Here is a 12202-nt window from a genome sequence, read left to right on the forward strand (position 1 = left end):
TAAATTAGCATATCAAGAAAAGGTTCTCTAAACGACCTATTACCCTAATCTTCTGAATCAACTAATTAACTCTAAACACATGCAAAAGATACCTGAGGCTTTTAAAAACTCCCTGCCTGGTTCATTACTCAAAACCCCCATCATGGGTAAGACTAGCGACCTGACAGATGTCAAGAAGGCCATCATTGACACCCTCAAGCAAGAGGGTAAGACCCAGAAAGAAATTTCTCAACAAATAGGCTGTTCCCAGAGTGCTGTATCAAGGCACCTCAATGGTAAGTCTGTTGGAAGGAAACAATGTGGCAGAAAACGCTGTACAACGAGAAGAGGTGACCGGACCCTGAGGAAGATTGTGGAGAAGGACCGATTCCAGACCTTGGGGAACCTGAGGAAGCAGTGGACTGAGTCTGGTGTGGAAACATCCAGAGCCACCGTGCACAGGTGTGTGCAGGAAATGGGCTACAGGTGCCGCATTCCCCAGGTAAAGCCACTTTTGAACCATAAACAGCGGCAGAAGCGCCTGACCTGGGCTACAGAGAAGCAGCACTGGACTGTTGCTAAGTGGTCCCAAGTACTTTTTTCTGATGAAAGCAAATTTTGCATGTCATTCGGAAATCAAGGTGCCAGAGTCTGGAGGAAGACTGGGGAGAAGGAAATGCCAAAATGCCTGAAGTCCAGTGTCAAGTACCCACAGTCAGTGATGGTGTGGGGTGCCATGTCAGCTGCTGGTGTTGGTCCACTGTGTTTCATCAAGGGCAGGGTCAATGCAGCTAGCTATCAGGAGATTTTGGAGCACTTCATGCTTCCATCGGCTGAAATGCTTTATGGAGATGAAGATTTCATTTTTCAGCACGACCTGGCACCTGCTCACAGTGCCAAAACCACTGGTAAATGGTTTACTGACCATGGTATTACTGTGCTCAATTGGCCTGCCAACTCTCCTGACCTGAACCCCATAGAGAATCTGTGGGATATTGTGAAGAGAAAGTTGAGAGACGCAAGACCCAACACTCTGGATGAGCTTAAGGCCGCTATTGAAGCATCCTGGGCCTCCATAACATCTCAGCAGTGTCACAGGCTGATTGCCTCCATGCCACGCCGCATTGAAGCAGTCATTTCTGCCAAAGGATTCCCGACCAAGTATTGAGTGCATAACTGAACATTATTATTTGATGTTTTTTTTGTTTGTTATTAAAAAACACTTTTATTTGATTGGCCGGGTGAAATATGCTAATTTATTGAGACAGGTTTTTTGGGTTTTCAGGAGTTGTATGCCAAAATCATCAGTATTAAAACAATAAAAGACCTGACAAATTTCAGTTGGTGGATAATGAATCTATAATATATGAAAGTTTAATTGTAATCATTACATTATGGTAAATAATGAAATTTAACACTATATGCTAATTTTTTGAGAAGGACCTATATATATATATATATATATATATATATATATATATATATATATATATATTTATATACATACACTAGCTATTGAACCCGTTCTACACCCAGGTGGCAAGTATTTATATTGGTATATGGTCTCCATCCTGGCATGTGCTGCTTCCATTTGCGCCCTAATTTTGTCATGAGCTGCTATCGTCTTGCGCCCCCATCCTGTTATATGCTGCCATTCTGCGCCCCTTCCTGTCATGTGCAGCCCCATCCTGCACCCCCATTCTGTTTTGTGCACCTCTTGTCATGTGCTAATCTCTTCCTGTACCTTCATCCCGTCTTATACTCCCATCCTGCGCCCCAATCCTGACATGTGGTGCTCCCATCCTGCGTCCTCATCCTGTCATGTGCTGCTCCCATCCTGAGCCCCCATTCTAGTATGTGCTGCCCCCATCCTGGTATGTTCTACTCCAATTCTGTCATATGGTGCTCTCATCCTGTGCCCCATCTTGTCATGTGATGCTCTCATCCTGCGTCCCCATCCTGTCATGTGCTGCACCCATCCTGAGCCTCCATCCTGTCATGCAATGCTCTCATCCTGTGCCCCCTTCCTGTCATGTGCAGCCCGATCCTGCGCCCTCATTCTGTTTTGTGCGCCTCCATCTTGTCATGTGCTCCCATCCTGTGCCCCAATCCTGTCATGTGGTGCTCCCATCCTGTCATGTTCTGGTCCCATCCTGTGCCCCCATCCTGTCATGTGGTGCTTTCATCCTGTGCCCCGTTCTGTCATGTGCTGCTCTCATCCTGCATCACCATCCTTTCATGTGCTGCTCCCATTCTGTGTCCCCATTCTGGCATGTGCTGTTCCCATCCTGCACCCCCATTGTCATGTGCTGCTCCCATCCTGCACCACCATTGTCATGTGCTATTCCCATCCTGCGCCCCCACTCTGTAATGTGCTGCTCCCATCCTGCTCTCCCATTCTGTCATGTGGTGCTCACATCCTGCGTCCCCATCCTGTCATGGGGTGCTCACATCCTGTCATGTGCTGCTCTAATTCTGCTCCCCCATTCTGCTCCCTCATTCTGTCATGTGCTACTCCTGTTGTGAATCCGCTTTTGGGCTCCCCTGGTGGTTGCTGGTGGTACTGGTGACTTGTTTGCACTTTGCTGCTTCTGTTCACCTGCTTCCATCAGCGTTTGGGAGTTTCCTATTTAGCCTTGCTCTCCAGTCATTTCCTTGCCGGTCATCATTGTAACCAGAGCCTCGGTTGCATGTTCCTGCTTCTAGTCTGCTGATCAGCTAAGTGGACTTTGTCCTTTTGTTTTGTATCTTTTGTCCAGTTTGCAGTTTTTGTTATTCTCTGTAGCTGGAAGCTCTTGCGGGCTGAAATTGCCACTCCTGTGTCATGAGTTGACACAGGAGTCTTAAAGTAATTTCAGGATGGTTTTTGAAAGGGTTTTCAGTTGACCGTGAAGTCCTCTTTGGTATCTTTCTGCTATCTAGTAAGTGGACCTCTCTTTGCTAAATCTACTTTCATACTGTGTATGTCTTTTTCCTCTTAACTCACCGTTATTACATGTGGGGGGCTGCTATCATCTTTCGGGGTATTTCCCTAGAGGTAAGCCAGGTCTGTTCCTTCCTCTACCAGGCGTAGTTAGTCCTCCGGCTGGCGCGTGGCATCTAGGAAGCCGTAGGTATGCTCCCTGGCTACTGTTAGTTGTGTGGTAGATTTAGCTCACGGTCAGCTTTAGATTCCATCACCCAGAGCTCGTCCGTTATTTTTGTGTTCTGATGTTTCCCTGCCATTGGGAACCATGACATACTCCCATCCTGCACCCCCATTCTGTCATGTGCTGCTCCCATTTTGCACCCCCATTGTCCTGTGCTGCTCCCATCCTGCACCCCCATTCTGTAATGTGCTGCTCCCATCCTGCACCCCATCCTGTCATGTGGTGCTCACATCCTGCATCCCCTTCCTGTCATGTGGTGCTCACATCCTGTCATGTGCTGCTCCCATTCTGTGCCCCGTGTGTTGCTCCCATCTTGCACCCCCACTGTTATGTGCTGCTCCGATCCTATGCCCCTATTGTCATGTACTACTCCCATCCTGCACCTCTGTGAGGGACAAGGGAGAATCCATTTTGGATTTTATGTCCCCCTCCACTCCTGATGTGTCCTCACCCTTGGGATTCCCCAGGCTCTTTGTTTTCTTTTAACCCCTTCCCGACATGTGACGGTATAGTACGTCACATGTCGGGACCCCCGCTTTGATGTGCGCTCCGGCGGTGAGCGCACATCAAAGTCGCGACATGTCAGCTGTTTTTTACAGCTGACATGTGCGCGCAATAGCGGCGGGTGAAATCGCGATCACCCGCCGCTATTAACTAGTTAAATGCCGCTGTCAAACTCAGACAGCGGCATTTAACTACCGCATCCGGCCGTGCGGCCGGATATGAGCGCATCGCCGACCCCCGTCACATGATCGGGGGTCGGCGATGTGTCAGGAAGGTAACCATAGAGGTCCTTGAGACCTCTATGGTTACTGATTGCCGGTGGCTGTGAGCGCCCCCCTGTGGTCGGCGCTCACAGCACACCTGCAAATCTGCTGTGTAGCAGCGATCTTATGATCACTGCTGCATAGCAGAGCCGATCGTGCTGTGCCTGCTTCTAGCCTCCCATGGAGGCTATAGAAGCATGGCAAAAGTAAAAAAAAAAAGTTTTTAAAAATGTGAAAAAAATAAAAAAAATATAAAAGTTTAAATCACCCCCCTTTCGCCCCAATCAAAATAAATAAATAAAAAAAAAAAACAACCTACACATATTTGGTATCGCCGCGTTCAGAATCGCCCGATCTATCAATAAAAAAAAAGCATTAACCTGATCGCTATATGGCGTAATGAGAAAAAAATTCGAAACGCCAGATTTACGTTTTTTTGGTCGCCACGACATTGAATTAAAATGCAATAACGGGCGATCAAAAGAACGTATCTACACCAAAATGCTATCATTAAAAACGCCAGCTCGGCACGCAAAAAATAAGCCCTCACCTGACCCCAGATCACGAAAAATGGAGACGCTACGAGTATCGGAAAATGGCGCAATTTTGTTTTGTTTTGTTTTTTGCAAAGTTTGGAATTTTTTTTCACCACTTAGGTGAAAAATAACCTAGTCATGTTAGGTGTCTATAAACTCGTAGTGACCTGGAGAATCATAATGGCAGGTCAGTTTTAGCATTTAGTGAACCTAGCAAAATAGGCAAGCAAAAAACAAGTGTGGGATTGCACTTTTTTTGCAATTTCACTGCACTTGGAATTTTTTTCCCGTTTTCTAGTACACGACATGCTAAAACCAATGATGTCGTTCAAAAGTACAACTCGTCCCGCAAAAAATAAGCCCTCACATGGCCAAATTGACGGAAAAATAAAAAAGTTATGGCTCTGGGAAGGAGGGTAGCGAAAAACGAAAATGGAAAAACGGAAAATGCTCCGGGGGTGAAGGGGTTAATTAAACAGGCTAGGACAAGCTCTTTTGAAGTTGTTAACACAAGGGTGCAAACTTTTGTGCAGCTGTGGAAACCTGAACCTCTGTCTGATCAAGCACATGGGAAAGCAAGGCTAGGAGATATAAAATATGGGAAATGACTATAATAACATAATGCAATATGTCTAAGATGAACCAAGCACATAGTCCAAATCGACGTCCCTTTTCCCACGTGCACATATTAGTTAGCCACCTGTAGCATACTGGATCATGGAGTTATAAAGCATAGCTAGCAGTAATTACATACGGTAGTCATATTTAGTCTCTATGCACAGATAAAATCCATTAATCCCATAATCCGAAAAAAGTTTTTTTTTTATATAGGCAAAAAATTAGCACTTCGATCATGAATGCTGACATAGATTACCTAACAAGGTATGAAGTGACACATAGGTTAATAAAAGTAAAATTATCTTTATTGACATATTATTTTAAAATTACAAATCTTAAAAAGACAGGATGATGGAAAAATCGGACCTCCAAACATAACCAGGGGGTGACCCAAAGACCCAGATGGCAATATATTTTTAGAAATTTATATATAATGTTGCTATACTTAAAGTAGTATCCCTATAGGAAGAGAGAAGGATTAACAATATGGGTGGACGTAAAACGTCTCTTTAGAAATACCCCATGGAATTCTTATATCCAATTAAGGGTATAGACAAAACAAGCGACAAAATATATATATATATATATATATATATATATATAAATAAAACAACACCCTCACATCATGAAATAAACATAGTTTTGGTAACAGTAGTGATGGGTTTCATAGTGACCCAAGGGTGGAAATAGTATCCACTCTTATACAAGAAAAGAAAATAATGATGGAGCAATCAAAAAAGTGGTCACTAGATGGCAGTGCAGTGCCCACAATCAGAAAAAGGCCCTCCGTCACATACAACTGATCTGACAGGCGCTTCTCTTTTACTTTCATTTCTCCTTCCTCACCAGATTGTGAGGAAAGCCCCTCCCTCCAGGTAGTCTCCTGTCTCTTGAAGGTCTGTGAAACCTGATATCACAGTTGGATTTCAGAGCTTCAGGGGAGAGGATATAGCTGCACAGATCTCTCAGGCTCATTGTATGTGAATACGTCACATTCAGTAAGGTTGGTATTTTATGTTTTTATTCATCACAATAGTTTATTTAGCTTGTTTTATGAATGTATAGCACAAAATGTGAGGATATTTCATAGAAATAAGGGAGATTTTATAAAAGAAAGTGTGCTGCTCAGGCATATACAGTAGTTCCCTAACATATTCCTTCTCTTGCTTCAGATTATCTGCTGAAATGGAGAGGAAAATGTACAATTTATCCAAACAACTTGATGTTGAGGAAGTAACAAACATGCTGTTAGATGATAGAGACCTCACACTGAATGAGGATTTAGGAGAGGAAAGTGAGATTGATTCTCATGATGAGGTGGAAGAATGTGTCCTGGATTCTGAAACAGAGCAAGATGGTGACAGTGGTGAGGATGAAGAAGTTGGATCATATTATATTGGAAAAGATAAAAATACTAAATGGAACAAGAAGCCATTCCAGAAAAAACGTAGGGAACCTTTAAACATTATTACTCACCTTCCTGCAGTAATAGGAACTGCACGTAATGCAAAAACTGCAGTTGAATGCTGGAACAGTATATTTACAGATGACATTCTGGACTCTATTGTCACATATACCAACCAATATATAGACATTATAAAGGACAAGTACATCTACAACAGAACCATCAAGGCCACAGATGAAATAGAACTGCGTGCTTTTTTTGGATTACTGTACCTTGCAGGAGCTTATAGGGCAAATAGACAAAGTTTGGAGGAACTTTGGGGTAAAGATGGGGATGGAGTTGAAAAATTTAGCCTTGTTATGTCCATAAACAGATTCAAGATTCTAATTCGTTGCCTTCGGTTTGACGACAGAACTACCCGAACCGAACGCAAAACACATGACTGACTTGCTCCAATTCGTGATATATTTCAAAGATTTGTTGTAAACTGTAAACAAAGTTATTACCCTGGAGAGAATCTCACTATTGACGAAATGCTCCCTGGTTTTCGTGGTAGATGTGCCTTTCGTCAATATATTCCATCAAAGCCAAACAAATATGGAATAAAAATTTATGCCCTTGTTGATGCCAGTAAGACCTACACTTACAACCTGGAAGTTTATGCAGGAAAACAACCAGAAGGTCCTTACTGTGTGAGCAACAAACCCATTGATGTTGTAAAAAGACTGGCTGAACCCTTATTTGGATCGGGTCGTAATATTACAGCTGACAATTGGTTTCCAAGTTGTGATCTGATTGATTATCTGAAAATTCAGAAGCTGTCATATGTGGGAACTGTAAGAAAAAACAAAAGGGAATTGCCGCCACAGTTTGTAAGTGTGAAAGAGAGACAACAGTACAGCAGTATGTTTGCATTCCATAATGGAAAGGCTTTAGTTTCCTATGTACCACATGCCAAAAAAATCGTACTTCTTCTATCAACACTTCATGATGATGCTGCCATCGATCCTGGGACTGGGGCAGAAAAAAACCCGGAGATAATTACATTTTACAATGCCACCAAAGGGGGTGTGGATACAGCAGATCAGATGTGCTCCACTTTCAACGTCAGCAGAAACATCAAACGCTGGCCAATGGTCATATTTTTTGCTATGTTGAATTTGGGTGGTATAAATTCACAAGTGATTTATCTTGAAAACAAGCTTGAACCACTCCGTAGACGATTGTATCTGAAAAAATTGGCCCATGAACAAGTACTTGGAGAGCTACGCAGGAGAAGCGTGAAAACAATCGGTATCCCCTCTCGCCTTCAAGTTCAGCTCAAAAGGTTCCGCCCAGAAGATGATGGTGAAAAGTCACCATCTGCACCACCTCACAAAAGAAGGAGATGCACCACCTGCCAAACGGAAAGCGGAACCAGAAGGCTTTCAAATTATGAATGTCTCAAATGTCATAAATAGTGTTGAGCGATACCGTCCGATACTTGAAAGTATCGGTATCGGAAAGTATCGGCCGATACCGGCAAAATATCGGATCCAATCCGATACCGATACCCGATACCAATACAAGTCAATGGGACTCAAGTATCGGACGGTATCCCTGATGGTTCCCAGGGTCTGAAGGAGAGGAAACTCTCCTTCAGGCCCTGGGAACCATATAAATGTGTAAAAGAAAGAATTAAAATAAAAAATATCGCTATACTCACCTGTCCGACGCAGCCGGGACTTCAGCGAGGGAACCGGCAGCGTTGTTTGTTTAAAAATCGCGCTATTACTTGGTTACGTGAATTCCCGGCTTGTGATTGGTCAGGTCGGCCATGTTGCCGGGACGCGGACCAATCACAGCAAGCCGTGACGAAATTACGTCACGGCTTGCTGTGATTGGTCCGCGTCCCGGCAATATGGCCGCCCTGACCAATCACAAGCCGGGACGTCACGGGAGGCTGGACACGCGCTCATTTTAAAATGGGCGCGTGTCCAGCCTCCCGTGACGTCACGGCTTGTGATTGGTTGCGCCGCGATCAACCAATCACAAGCCGGGAGGCTGGACGCGCTCATTTTGAAATGGGCGCGTGTCCAGCCTCCCGGCTTGTGATTGGTTGACCGCGACGCAACCAATCACAAGCCGTGACGTCACGGGAGGCTGGACACGCGCCCTTTTTAAAATGAGCGCGTTTCCAGCCTCCCGTGACGTCACGGCTTGTGATTGGTTAATGGCGGCCATGTTGCCGGGACGCGGACCAATCACAGCAAGCCGTGACGTATTTTCGTCACGGCTTGCTGTGATTGGTCCGCGGCCCGGCAACATGGCCGCCCTGACCAATCACAAGCCGGGACTTCGCGTAACCATGTAAAAGCGGGAATTTTAAACAAACAACGCTGCCGGTTCCTGCGCTGAGGTCCCGGCTGCGTCGGACAGGTGAGTATAGCGATATTTTTTATTTTAATTCTCTATTTTACACATTTTAACATTAATGTTGTTCCGATACCCGATACCCGATACCACAAGAGTATCGGAATCCCGGTATCGGAATTCCGATACAGCAAGTATCGGCCGATACCCGATACTTGCAGCATCGGAATGCTCAACACTAGTCATAAAGCAATTTGCCTGACACATGCAAAAATGGTGTGTAATTCTTGCTATTTGCTCTGCAAGTGTGACTTTTCTGGGGAAACCTCAGCATCTACTTCTGATTGAATATGTTTTTAATAGTACTTAAGGTACCTTAAAATTAAGTTTGTGTTCAAAAATTTTCTTTGTACATTTTTTTGAGAGAGTCGAACTGGGAACTATTTGGCGGGAGTTTTGAAAAGTTTGTATTTCATAGTTATTAGTTTTATGTTAAGTAAATGTTTTTTTTTGCAACTGATTATGTGTAGTCTCTTTTATTACATCCCTATGAAGGTCACTGATCACTTTTAGAGCACTGAAATTGCAAACATTAGATATTATAGGTATTTTTCCAGCAGGCGCCTGACAGGCACATTGTATGTGAACTCGTTAGTCCGAATATTGTATGTGATGGAGGGTTAAAGTCATGAGGCAATAGCCAATTCAAAGAAAAGCAAAGAAAAAGACAATCACAAAGCCATGAAATATTTACCTGAAGATGAGTGGAGAAGGTAGCAATAGAAGTGGGAGAGCGGGTCACCTCCTGCGCCTGATGAGCGCCGTTTCGCCTTTCGGCTTCTTCCAACAAGAGGGGCGTCCATAATTATTTTCTTTTCTTGTATAGGAGTGGATACTATTTCCACCCCTGGGTCACTATGAAACCCATCACTACTGTTACCAAAGCTATGTTTATTTCATGATGTGAGGGTGTTGTTATATATATATATATATATATATATATATATATATATATATATATATATATATATATATATATATATATATTGTAAGAGTCATGCCGGTCTGGTAGTCGGGGGCAGGTATATCTCGCCCAGGTATTTGTCCTATGTGAATTAGGCCGCTCAGTATCTTCAGGATACCGAGGGGTTAATAAGTGCAGGAATAAAGGCTGACCAGCTGGAGGTTTCAGGTGTCAGCCTGGGGCACACAGAATGCCTGTCTGTGTGAGACAAATGTGAGTAAGTGATCTGTGTAATGTTAGCTGGGTGGGAGAAGCCCCCTAGTTGTTAGATAGGAACGTATTTGTATAGTTAGCGCCGGACAGGCAAGGATTTATTTTTATGTTTTGTTTTCTGTATTTGCTTTCACTTTAATAAACCTGACCTGAGGTCAGTCTACTTGGAAACCTGCTGTCGCCTCAGAGTTCAACGCACAAACCACGTGACCTTTGACCCCAGCAAAGGCGATCCCGGAGTGTTTTGTCACATTGTGGTGGAGAACGCGGGCACTCCGTGGCACAGGCAACATTATGGAAGATGTGGCGAAAGCCCTAGTACAGTCCGCTGCCGTACAGCAGGAAGCTAACCGCTTGATGGCCCCACAGCTGAAGGAGTTGGTGGACGTGACGACTGCAGACCGCCAGCTTCTCCAACAGGTGGCGCAGCGCTTGGTAAGCATGCCTGAGGCTAACCCGGAAGCAGAGTCCAGGAGAATCCATGTGAGTCGGTACTGGCAAAAGCTGACCGCAGAAGATGACGTTGAGGCGTACCTGACAACGTTTGAGCGGACAGCGTTGAGAGAGAAGTGGCCGAAGGAACGATGGGCCGATCTAATTGCTCCGTTTCTCTCCGGTGAGGCCCAAAAAGCTTACCATGACTTGGACCCGGAAGTCGCTCAGGACTTTGAGAGGCTGAAAGCTGAGGTCCTGGCCCGGCTGGGTGTGAGGATGGCTGTCCGTGCACAGGGGGTACATCAGTGGACCTATCAGCCAGATAAACCGCTGCGATCGCAGATGTTCGACCTGATCTACTTGATAAAGAAATGGCTGCAACCCGAGGTACTGACAACTCCGGAGATAATCCAGTGGATCGTTCTGGACAAGTACCTGAGAGTACTACCACCGGTGCTGAAAAAGTGGGTGAGCCAAGGAAATCCCGCGACAGCGAATCAATTGGTGGACTTGGTGGAGCGTTATTCCGTGGCGGAAGGACTTCCTGATGATACCGCTACTACCTGAACTGTACCTCCTCCTCGTGGAACCGGTAAGACTGTTCCAGCGACTACGGGTGAAGGAAAATCGCCAAAAACTGGGGGGGAGGAACCCGGGACTGCTCGCACTCCGAGACCGAGAGTATGGGACGGTGGTCTCAGTAGGGGCCTGTTAGGTGTTTCCGTTGCCGTGAGAAGGGCCATGTTTCTGCGAACTGTCCTGTTACCACTGAACCCATGCAGTGCGATGTTATAGACTCTAAGAAACGCATGTCTTTGGTTACACGGCTGGTGAATGTGAATGCGGGCCAAAATGATATAGCAAAACACCTGTGTGAATTATCTGTTGATGGGAAAAGTGTTGTGGCGTTACTAGACTCTGGAAGTGTGGTGACTCTGGTGAAAGCTAGTCTGGTGGCACTTCCGTCTGGTTCGTCTGATAAATTCTCTGTAACGTGTGTGCATGGTGACACCTGCTCATACCTAACAGCGGTCATACCGATTTCCACTCCCTATGGGTCTGTGCAACACAAAGTGGGACTCGTTCCCGCATTGTTACATGATATAATCCTGGGTAGGGATTTTCCCCATTTCTGGCAGTTATGGGAGAATCAGTTGCTCCTTCACGGTAGCTGTGAACCTTCCCCCATGCCATCTGGAGGTCCCGAGTTCCTAGACGAGACCCCACAAGATGTTGCTCGGGAGGTTATTGAATCTAACCTTCAGTTCCCCTTCTCAGTTATGGCGGGGGAAAGAGAGAGGCGGAGGCAGACAGTCATCCAGCACCCTGCCTACCCGATTTGGGAGTTCAGTTGGATGACTTCCACAGCGAACAAATGAAAGATCCTACCCTGACTCAGGCTAGGAAAAATGTAAAAGTGATAGATAGCGTACCCGTAGAACCTGACACTAGGCTAGCGTACCCGTACATGGTTCTTGAGAATGATTTACTCTACCGTGTAGAAAAAAAAGGGGAAGACACTGTGCAACAGTTAGTGGTACCCAAACCTTATCGGCGGAAGGTACTGGACCTGGCCCACGGACATATAATGGGGGGACATCTGGGGGTACAAAAAACCACAGAAAGGATATTGCATTGTTTTGTGTGGCCTGGAATACACAATGATGTGCGTAACTATTGTGAGTCCTGTCCAGAGTGCCAAATCTCGGCACCTAAACCTCGGT

General features: G+C 45.2%; 1 protein-coding gene across 1 annotated transcript in view; it reads right to left on the bottom strand.

The window, feature by feature from the left end:
* LOC143803978 (uncharacterized) overlaps window positions 1-12202 on the bottom strand; it is a 76784-nt gene that overhangs the window by 10497 nt on the left and 54085 nt on the right. The window lies entirely within an intron of this gene.

This window comes from Ranitomeya variabilis, chromosome 2 (genome assembly GCF_051348905.1).
Source record: "Ranitomeya variabilis isolate aRanVar5 chromosome 2, aRanVar5.hap1, whole genome shotgun sequence".
NCBI classification, from domain to species: domain Eukaryota; kingdom Metazoa; phylum Chordata; class Amphibia; order Anura; family Dendrobatidae; genus Ranitomeya; species Ranitomeya variabilis.